The 11,161-nt window shown below is 43.9% G+C and overlaps 1 long non-coding RNA gene and 1 other non-coding gene across 3 annotated transcripts in view; both read right to left on the reverse strand.

Annotated features, from left to right (window-relative positions):
- LOC106506455 overlaps positions 1-7,896 on the reverse strand; it is a 55,572-nt gene extending 47,676 nt beyond the window's left edge. For both annotated transcript variants that reach the window (XR_002342512.1, XR_002342513.1), the window contains exons 1-2: positions 7,494-7,896; positions 7,042-7,127 (exon numbers count right to left, since the gene is read on the reverse strand). This is a non-coding gene — a long non-coding RNA (uncharacterized LOC106506455). The remainder of the gene's footprint in view (positions 1-7,041; positions 7,128-7,493) is intronic.
- TRNAL-UAA lies at positions 4,314-4,396 on the reverse strand. Its single transcript has one exon. It is a non-coding gene; the product is annotated as a tRNA-Leu (tRNA).

The following is an 11,161-nucleotide window of genomic DNA, read 5'->3' on the forward strand; positions in this document are numbered from 1 at the left end:
GGCCAGGAGTTCCCATCGTGGCGCAGTGGTTAACGAATCCGACTAGGAACCATGAGGTTGCGGGTTCGGTCCCTGCCCTTGCTCAGTGGGTTAACGATCCGGCGTTGCCGTGAGCTGTAGTGTAGGTTGCAGACGCGGCTCGGATCCTGCGTTGCTGTGGCTCTGGCGTAGGCCGGCGGCTACAGCTCCGATTCGACCCCTAGCCTGGGAACCTCCATATGCCGCGGAAGCGGTCCAAGAAATAGCAAAAAAAAAAAAAAAAAAAAAAAAAAAAAAAAAAAAAAAAAATAAATGTATTGGCCAGTTTTCCTACAGAGTTCTGCATAAAGTCCAAGAGAAAAAAAATCATGTGGAATAACCTAAAACATGCTTATAAATCCAAACTCATTTATAGTTCAACTTAGTGACTTAATTTCTTGATGTTAAAATAATCATTGGAAAATCATTCTTAGTAGTGGTATACCGACAAAGGATTCAAATTTAAATTCTAAATTTTTTTAAGATTTTCAATCTAAAGAATCTAACATAACAGATCTACTTCTCAAGGAAAAGTAAAAATCTTGCTACATTTTTGGACACGATTTCAATTTTTAAGAACTACCCATATCCTCTAGCTATGTAATTTTGTGTGAAAGAAAACATTACCCTTTACATGTATGAAGGAAAATTGTGTCTAACTGTCCCTATCACATAGGTATAATGGGTCTGGGTGTGTGATAGTGTCTGTCGAATATGAATGTCTTCTACATATGCATGTAGAAGTGTTTTGAAAAACTGCAAAGTGGTCTACACATGCAAGGTAAGATTTCTACCTGTTTGCACAGTGCAGTTCTAGTGTACTTTCTACAAAAGATGGCTCCAGAAAAGGGAAGAGAACTCAGTTATGAAACACCCACTTTCATGAGAAGACTATTACAGCTTCACAACCACTTTGTGGAAATTAATATTATTTCCCCATTTGCTGAAATGAAGAAAGAAGGCTGATTGATAACCTGGGAAAGTCGATGAGTTTCTCTGACCCCAAAGCCTGGGTTCTTCCTCCTGAGTTGTCATGATAGATAGGTAAGTTCATAAACTGAATCACATTTTCACATTTATTTTCATTTTTTGGTCTTTTTAGGGCCACACCCTCAGCATATGGATGTTTCCAGGCTAGGGGTTGAATCGGACCTACACCACAGCCACAGCCAGGCCAGATCCAAGCCACTTCTGCAACCTACACACAGCTCGTGGCAAGGCTGGATCCTTAACCCACTGAGGGAGGCCAGGGATCAAACCTGAATCCTCATGAATACTAGTAGGGTTCATCACAGCTGAGCCACAATGGGAAGTCCTGATTCATTCTTAGAGTTGGCTGGATTAAATTAAAATGCACTTAGTGAATCCTGCGAGCCAGAGAAAATCAATGGTAGAACATTTTGTAAAGGATACAGTAAAGCAAAAGATTTCATCAAAACTGGCACATGAAGATGGCAGTTAAGTAGGCCAGATATGTTGATCAAAAACTTTCGATTCGGTGCCCTAAGATCCATCAGATAGATTCTCTTGTTTCCAGACCCACAGCTGTCAGACGTCATTTCATCCCCTTATGTGGCATCTCAGTTATCTGTCAGAATTTTAATAAGACCAAGAAGCATACTGGCTGGTCTTTTACCATCTCTACCAGCTCATCACAGTAGCAGCTTACTATTGACTAGAGGCTTGATTTACGATATTTCATTTTAAAGGAACAAAGTAAAAATCTGCACTCTTTGGCTGATTCTTGGAAGTATTGTTCCCTATTTGCACTTGAACATATTAATACAAACAAATTAGCAAGAGTCCTTCCGTTCAGACTGGAAAGGCTTCAAGTCAATATTGTTCCTCCCCTTGCTCAGCTTTTAAGGAGGAACAGAGACATAGACTGAGCTCTTCTAACTGGCTATTGACTGAATTAAACCATTTTCCTAAAAAAAAATATTTTCTGCAATTCAACATGCCCCCCTGTCCAGAGCAGATATTCCATACCAATAGAGACACATACTTTCAAATGCAACATTTATCAGGTTGCTTCTTGTTTTGGATCTTTTGGTGGACTCCAGGCACCATACTTACCATGGTTTCAAGGTAATTTCCTCCACCTGTATCTCTCCCACTCTTTTCTGTCCTTTCCTGAGCCTGCTCCACTTTCTTCCGTTCTCAACTAAAGCTCACTCTCTGGGAAAGAGTTAGGGCTTCTGGAACTGTTCCTTTAGCTCCCTGGGTATAATTCATATCTTCTCATTATAAATGCAGTTTATTAAAATCTCTATCCTTCACTATCTAAGCTCCTTGAGGGAGAGGCTGGCTTATTTATCTGCATATCTCAAGTGTCTAACAGTGACTGGCTCATAGCCAGTTCTTGGTGCTGGCAGGATGCTTATTTCTAAACTGTTTAGACATGCTTTCTTTTTCTCCTTCCTCCCCTTCCCTTCTTGAACAATTCAATTCTAAATCCATTAGATTGGCCCAAGCAAAGTAGCTGTAACAGGGGATGGGGGTGCGTGGGAGGTAATTTGGGGAGTTACAAATATGGATAGAAAAACCAGAACAAAATTTGTAGTGTTGGATCAGAATTAGAGGTATTGGCATGAACGCCTACATCTAAGTAGATAATACAGGTGTGTATACAAACACACACACACACTCCCTAATTCTGTCCACTGAGAGAGAGACTGAGAACAGTAACTCATCAAAACCAATGAGCACACCTAGCACTGAGATCTTGGTTTCTAACCATCATTCTCCACTAAAGGAAACAGGAGTTCTTTTCAAAATGTCTGATTCTAGGGCTGGGTCAGAAAGACCCAGCATGGAATAGCTTGGACTAGGAAGTAAGGAAGGGCTAAAAAATGATGAAAACTTGTCAAAAGTCAACTTGAATAGACTCCCACTGGCCAAATCTGGGACCCTTTGAGCATCAAAATGAGTGATTATAAAATGAACTGTAACCATTAATTAAAATAGGCCACCCTGAAAGCACAATTACATGACTTATGATTCCATAAATAACTCAATAAAATGCAGTTTGATGAGTAATGGGCTATTTACATAGCTTCAAAGCATTTCCCCATAAAAAATATGCATTAATCACAAAAGGTAACTCCAGTGGAGAAGCCTGGCAGCGAAGCCTACTCAAATGAATTAAGATCAGTAACAGGACACACCAAAAGCATACCACCTGAGAGGAGGCATGCAGAGTCACTTCTGGGATAGCCTGCTTTATAGGCATAACCTGAATCTAATTAAGAGGAAACACTGAACAAACCCAAATTGAAAAAAAGCTGTTCTACAAAATGATGAACCTGTAATCTTCACAAGTATCAAAATCAGGAAAGGCAGGAGAGACTAAGGAATCCTTCCAGATTGAAGAAGCCTAAGACTCTGAACAAGAGCCTTTTACTTTAAAGGACAACTGGTGATTAAATGGGACCTAGGACTCGATTAGATGGTAAATTATCAACGTTAATTTCCTGATTTTAACGGTTGTACTGGAGCATCTATTTCGTATTTTACTTTCAGATGATTTTTTTTTTAGAAAGGTTCTTTGCAGTGTACATGCAACTTTTTTCTCCTATAGGTTTTAGATTACTTTCGCTTTTTAAAAGTATCAGAAAAAACCCCAAAAAAACAAAAATCCCAAACCAGACCATGCCATTAGTATTTTACAATTCTTAGCCAATTAAAAATTAGGCTTGGGATGAAAATGCCGTAAAATCGGTTTGTAATGATCTTTGTACAACTATAAATGTAATAAAATTCATTGAGTAATTAAAAAATAAAAATGATCAAAAAATTAGAGTTCATTTTGTAGCTATGACGCATATTGTCTCCGTCTTCATGGATTTAATGGAAGAATTGTGTTCATACAATTACTTTTGGCCAAAAAAAAGGGGGAAAAGCTAGAGTTTTAATTGTGACTTTTCTGCGGAGGGAGTTTTCTAACTACAAGGCCAAATCACAAGCTCCCTTCCTGCCCAGCGGGCTGCCTCCTTGCAAGCGAGGGAACTGAGCCCTTCTGCGCTAGCTACCGCCAGAATCCCAGCCCCGCCCGGGCCCCCCCGAAGCTGTGGACCCCGCGCCCCACCCCCCCACTCCCGCGCACGCCGCCCTGGGACAGCGCCCGCGCCCCACGCCCAACCCCGCCCCCTGCGGCGCCCCTGGCTTGTGCGAAGTGGCCTGTAGGGGTTGCGCCTTTCTGAGACAGGATTCCCAAATCCGAGGCGTGGTGTGCTGGGAGAAATTTATATCTAAAAAGTAAAGTTTTAATGAAGAAAGACGGGAAAAAGCACATCTACCAGGAGTGGGGTTCGAACCCACGCGGACATATGTCCATTGGATCTTAAGTCCAACGCCTTAACCACTCGGCCATCCTGGTGCAGGCGAACGATCTTTCTTCCGTGCTTCCTACAAGCTGTACTCCACCGTCCTGCTCGCACCCTCCCTCAGGAATGCCGAGGGGCCTTCGCCGCCGCTCCCTCAGTTCTCCCAACGCGCTCCGGGGAGGCCTCCCCGCCGGAGCCTCTGTCTCCCACCGCCGCTCACTGTTGCCCCCGGCCCGCCGCGGCTGCGAGGGCAACTGCAGCCGAGCTCGGTGCGCCGGCGGCGGCGGCGCGGCCTGGCTGCTCGCTCAGGCGCGACGCCGGCCCAGCCACTCAGCTTTCGGTTTCGAGGTGCGCGGGCGCGGGAAACAAGCTAGTAAACCTCTGGATTCCAAAGAGCGCGTTTTGGAGGCGCCCGGGACTCGTGGCGGGGCTGGGGTGCGGCCCAGAGAGCGGCGTTTGGTTTGTTTTATTCAAGGAATGAGTTGCATGGGCCGCAGTAGAGCTCTTGGGCCCCGGTATCCGCGGGCCGCTTTTCTTAAGTCACAGGAGAAGGGAGCGTTGTAACAACGTGTGTGTCTATACTGCGCCCACACGTGCAGGGAATGAATGTGGCATAATTCGCCCTCCCCTCTGGCTGTTGTCACCCCTCAGTTGCTGTGCAGGGGCCTCCTCTTTGCTCTCAGACCCACCCGTGCACCTAGACGTGTGTGTTCTCTTAACTGTGCTGCAATACTTTCCTTCCTTCCTGGGCCCCAGAGATTTCACTTCGTCCCATCTCTTCCTTTTCCAGGGCTTTCCCTCCCGCCACCCAGGACCTGGAGTCCCCCACAGAGCCGAGGCGCCTGTGTTCTAGAGCTTCAGGAGCTTGGGGACTGAGCCACCATCTGGCAGTCACGCCCTTGTTCAGACAGTGCAGGCGGCTGCCTTAGACCGAGAACTTCCGTCAGCCTGGAGACTGTACACATTCACGTCATCAGCTGGCTCCTCACCCACTGGGTCACATCGTAAGACACCCATTGCCCTGCCACCTCCTGGACGCCTGTGATCCCTGGGAACATTGCCATGACCTGTGGAGGCCTCACCCCGCCTGCTGCCCTGGTTCTCTGAGTTCCAGGCAAGCACATGGACCGCCCCTGAGAGAGCTCCTGGGGATAATAAATGGTGCAATGGCCCCGTACCCACTTTGCCACATAATGGTGTCAGGGGTCTGCAGCTGGTGTCTGCATCGCTGCCTTAACACCATCCCTCCGGCTAAGTGGGAGGCCTGGTGAGAGAAGGGGAACTTGGACCCTGCCAGGGCCTAGTGGCATTCATGTGGTGACACAGGATCTCTCTCTCTCTGTCTGTCTCACACACACAAACTGCTTACCATCTCCATCTAGGAGGCTAAGTTCTGACTGAACACTAGGAAACAGGCCTCAAAATGAAGAAAGTTCCAAAAGTGTGTTTAAAAGATGCTGGCAACTGCAAGGCATGACAAATATCCACTTGAATGTTGGAACAAAATGTGAAAAGCAATGTGCAATGGTGTTTGTTAGAACTGACAATATTAGAGAGCAGGTGACAATATTAAGACAGATTTTATAACACTGAAATGGCCTCAAGTTCAGGAAATTGCACTTACATACTTCTTAGGAGAAAAGGTCTCTTTTTAAACTGTTTTTCACTGTGTGTATTTAAACCATGATATTCTTTATGCATTCTATGGTGGTTTGAAAAAAATAGGTCCACAACTGCTTTGATTCACCTTCCTTCAAGAGATGGAGCCTAACTCCCTTCCCTGCAATGTGGACTGGATCTAGCGGCTCATTGCGCAGGCATAGAATGAAACAGAAGAGATAGTATTCCAAGGCTAGGTCATCAAAAGGCACTGTTGCTATCAGCTTCATTTCTCTCTTTGGATCCTTCCCCCTGGAGGAAACCAGCTGCCATGTCCTGAGCAGCCTTCTGAGAAGCCCTTGTGGTGAAGAGCAGCCAGCAAAGGCCTGAGGTCCCAGCCCTGCCAAGCCTTTGGGTGGCTGTAGCGCAGGCCAGTGTCTTGACTACAACCTCTTGAGAGACCCTGAATAGGAACCACTCAGCCCTGAGTTCCTGACCCTCAGAAACTAGGTTAAGTTAGTATTTATATTTTAGGCTGTTAATTTTGTATTATTTTTCTGTCCCTATTGGGAACAAATACATTTACTAGTCAAAGGTAGTTTCTCCAGCTTTGACAATGTATTCACAGGCGTATATTTTATTTCCATATGAAATATTTTGAAAGAATAATCTTGCTGACCCTTTTGGTAACATTGAACTTTCCTTCCTCCATTTGCTTTCAAACTCTTGAAGAGAACTGCCTCAACTTTCCAACTCCACTCATTTACTTTTCCCCAGAATCCTCTACTGCGTGGCTTCTACCCTTACTCTTCTATCTTTTCGGAATGAAACTATCTTTACTAAAACAGATTCAAATTGTGAAAGCCGTATGAAGTTCAAACAATATAGAAGTGAATAAAGTAGAATGCATAGCCCCTTTCCACAACCCCTTCAATTCCAGTCATGCTAAATTGGGACCCCTTGTCCCTTAAAGATGCTAAGCCATTTTCTGTCTCTCTCTGCCAGCTTTCTGCCCAACTCCCCTTCAAGGCCCAGCAGAAACCCTCCCCTCCCGCCACACACACAATTGTAAAGTGGAGTAAATACAAGTTACACTTACCTGCAAATATGAGTGTATGAAACTTAGGAAGTTCACCAAGGTAGACTTTAGGAGTATCCTTATCACTCTGCCACATCTTATTTACTCTAATAAAATAAAGTATGTGATGAAATTAGGATAACATTAAAGTGTGTGATAATATATTCTTGGTGATATAATTTTCTAAGTTATAGAGTTTAAATTTTTTGTCTAAAATCTCATGAAATACACATTGCTTCCATGTTAAGCAGTGTATAAATTATTTTTGTCCATAATTAAGGGTTGTTATGACAGCAATGATTTTTCTATAGGTGAACCAAGAGACAGCAGGATGTCAATGTAAAGATCTTATTTAGACCATGGAGTTAATAGATGTAGTTCAAATTCTAATTTTTTCCAAGCAGAGTAGGCAATATACTTAACATCTTAAGTCTCAATTTCCTCATTTATAAAGTGGGCATACGAATACCTACCTCAGATAACTGTTGTGAGAATTAAGTGGAAAAAGTCTGTCAAGTATCTAGCGGGGTGCTTGGCTGGAGCAGAGTTCCTGTGATAGTCAAAGCTGCTTTTCCAATGGCCCATCCCAATTTGATGATTTCAAGAAAGGTAGACTCCGCCCCCTGCCCCAGGGATGAGTCATTATTGGTTTTTTGCCAATAATTGGTCTGAGGCAGGGATAAGGGGGAGAAGCGTAAGTGATCTAGTTCTGGCCAGTGGGAAATAAGGGAAAGTTGGCTGGGGCTTCTGAAAAAGGTATATCTTTCTGAATTAAAAAAAAAAAAGAAGAGTTTCTGTTGTGGCTCAGAGGACCCGAGTCCTCTGTCTACGAGTGTTTGATCCCTGCCTCAATCAGTGAGTTAAGGATCCAGCATGGCTGCAAGTTGCATGTGGGTCTCAGATGCAGCTGGGATCTGGGGTTGCCATGGCGTAGGCCAGCAGCTGTAGCTCTGATTTGACCCCTGGTCTGGAAACTTCCATATGCTGTGGGTGTGGCCATTAAAAAAAAAAAAAGTCTCGGGAAGTGAAAGCTTGTACTATTCCTTCCCTTTTTCTTCCTGCCTTCAATGAGATGGTGTGAGATAAAGTTGTGATGGTGTGAGTTGTGTTAGTGTCTTGTGGCAAGGGGACAAGCCTATGGATAAGCAGCTAACAGCCAAAGATATCAAAAGAGTAAGTTCGAAAGAAACTGCCCTTAAAGACCTTAATGAGCCACAGCTAACCAGAAACCACTTACCTCCAATCTGCCTGCTTTGTGAGATAATTAACACGTCTTTGTATATAAGCCATTGGTTCACAAAGCATCAGGATCACCTGGGAACTTGGAAATGAAGTCTCAGGCTCCGCCCCATCTTCTTGAATCTCTATCTCAGAATTGGCTAATTGTGAGGCATGCTCCTATTTTAGTGGCCCTTTTATTACAGTAAGATTACTGCCAACACAGTCCTAAGAGCTCAGATGGTATGTGTAGAATAGATGAAAGATTCTACAGTATTCCCCAGAGATTGCTTTCTTGGCTGATTTTTCCATTATGGGCTTGATTCCTTATCAATTATCTCTTTCCCCAGGTCAGCCTATTTCCTGAGGGTGCCCTTGCTGTCTTTCTGTATCTAAGTAAATACACACATTCTTGTGTGGAACCCTGAAGCCGCTTCTGCTCAGGTGTATTTTGTCTTTGATAGAAACTTCACTTTCACTTTAGCAGAAATCTCTCACTTCTTAGCATCATCCTAACACTCTTTTATTTCAACATCAAACTCTGCAACTTCCAGCTTACTTTAAATTTTTTTAAAGTATAGTAGATTTACAGTGTTCTGCCAATTTCTTCTATACAGCAAAGTGACTCACACACATATAATACACACACATATATATAATATATATATTCTTTTTAATATTCTTTGCCATCATGGTCTATCCCAGGAGATTGGATATAGTTCCCTGTGCTATGCAGTAGGACCCAGCTTTTAAACTTTCAAACCCCTTTCTTGTCTCAGTAATGAGAAAAAAATGGCCATATCACGTATTTTCAGAATATTATCACTAAACACCATCAACACAAGGACATATTTTTTCATCTGAAGGGGAGAATGGGCAGCATTCTGTTTGCTTACATTGGGGATTATTAAATACTTTCCAGGCACTTTCAGATACCTGCTTGTGCTATTCTTCTGGATTTCAAAGAACAGAGTTGGTGGCTGAGTATGTGTATGAGGTCAGCCAACCCTGATTCTGCTGAAATTGTGGTGAGGCTCTTTCAGACAGCTCTGGGCCACAGGTACCATGCAAAGAGATGAAAGGTTGCTAGGACATACTTAATTTTGGCCCAAACTTGTGCACATGTTTTTTTACCTACGTAAGTTGCCTGGAACCAGCTTCTTGCAGGCCTGTTGTCCCAGCATAATTTTTAATAGCTCCTCCTTTCACTTTTCACAAGTGCCTGAGTTTGGGTAATAAATTCTCTGGTCACCCAACATGTATATGATGTATAGTTTGGGTGTCCCCTTGTATGACATTTTATAAGTTCACCCTGCCCTTTACTATCTAGCCAGTTTAGTCTGAGTCTCCATCCTGATGGCTGCAGGAAGACCCTACCTTTTGTTAGAGTGTCCTTGATGTGGAGGCTGTGGGGATGTGGCCTTTCTTCACTACCACTTCCTAAGCCCATACTTCTTTCTCGCCAAAACCGCAAAGTAAAATAAGTCTTCCTTTTAAAAAAAAGATTCGGAGTGATGGGATTAAGATGGCAGACTAGAACGACTGGAACTCAACTTCTCTCCTAAAAACAATAACATTACAACCAAATTCTGAGCAACCTTCAACCAAATGGACTGGAAACTTTCAAAAAGATATCCTACTTCAGAAGACAAAGAGGAGTCTACATCAAGAGGTAGGGGGGCGATTACGTGATATAAGCAACCCCACACCTCCTGGGTGGGAAGCCCACAGACTGGAAATTAACTGTATCACAGAGACTCACCTACAGGAATGAGAGTTCTGAGGCCCACATCAAACTCCCACGCGTGGGGATCTGGCACTGGGAGAAAGAGCCCCTGGAGCATCTAGCACTGAAGGCCAGTGGGGCTTGTGCGCAGGAACTCCATGGGACTCGCGGGGGCAGAGACCCCATTCTTGAAAGGCCCACTGTCATGTGCACTGGATCCCAGAGCAGAGCAGAGGCTCCACGGGAATCTGGGTTGGACCTGACTGCAGTTCTTGGAGGATCTCCTGGGAAAACAGGGGGTGACTGTGGCTTGTCATGGGTGAAGGACATTGGAGGCAAGGCTCTCGGGAATATTCATCAGCGTGCGTTTCTCTGGAGGTGGCCATTTGGGGAAAATCTGGCCCCACCCATCTGTGCTGAGAAGCCCCAGGCCAAACAACAATCCAGGTGGGATCACAGCCCCACTTGGGTTACTTGGGTGTGGTTGAAACTGTATATTTACTCCTCATCAGGCAAACTAAAGAGAGCTGTTGGGGATATCGGTGACCAATCTTCTCTCCACAAAGGTTCAGAAAGGATCATTATAAGCTAGTGAAGAAGTGGGGTGGAGGAGCTCACCTACAAAGAAGGTGCAGAGACGAAAGCGTCAAGGGTAGACTCCTTGGCCATTTGACATGCCAGTGTGTGGGCTAACTCTTTTGACCCAACACGCTCAAAAACATATGAGATAACTGTTTTTTTATGCCCCAAGCATGGAGGTGCAGTAGTTTCCCTCCCCCTTTTCCTTAGTTTCCTTAACCACATCTGATGATTCATTATAGCTGTGGGGTGTGCAGGTGTAGCTACAGAGAAGGCAAATACTGTGTCAACTAAGCCCACACTGGGTATGTGGTCATTGGCAAAACACGCCAGCTTTCTCCTGTCAAATAAATCAGAGAAGCTGGTAATACTAATCTGAATGCATGAATGTTTCTTTTTGTATTGTTTATGTAGTGTATTTTAAAGCAGTAACTCTATGATTCAGTTGCTACATGGTGCAACTTTCATTCCAGGAGTTTTCATTTCAGGCCTAAACTGTAGTATTTACTTTGTTAACACTGAAAATTTTGAAAATGGAAACATATGTACAAATGTATACATATATATTTTAAAATTTTTCTTCTAGGAGTTCCCGTCGTGGCTCAGTGGTTAACGAAT

This window comes from Sus scrofa, chromosome 1 (genome assembly GCF_000003025.6).
Source record: "Sus scrofa isolate TJ Tabasco breed Duroc chromosome 1, Sscrofa11.1, whole genome shotgun sequence".
Taxonomy (NCBI): Eukaryota; Metazoa; Chordata; class Mammalia; order Artiodactyla; family Suidae; genus Sus; species Sus scrofa.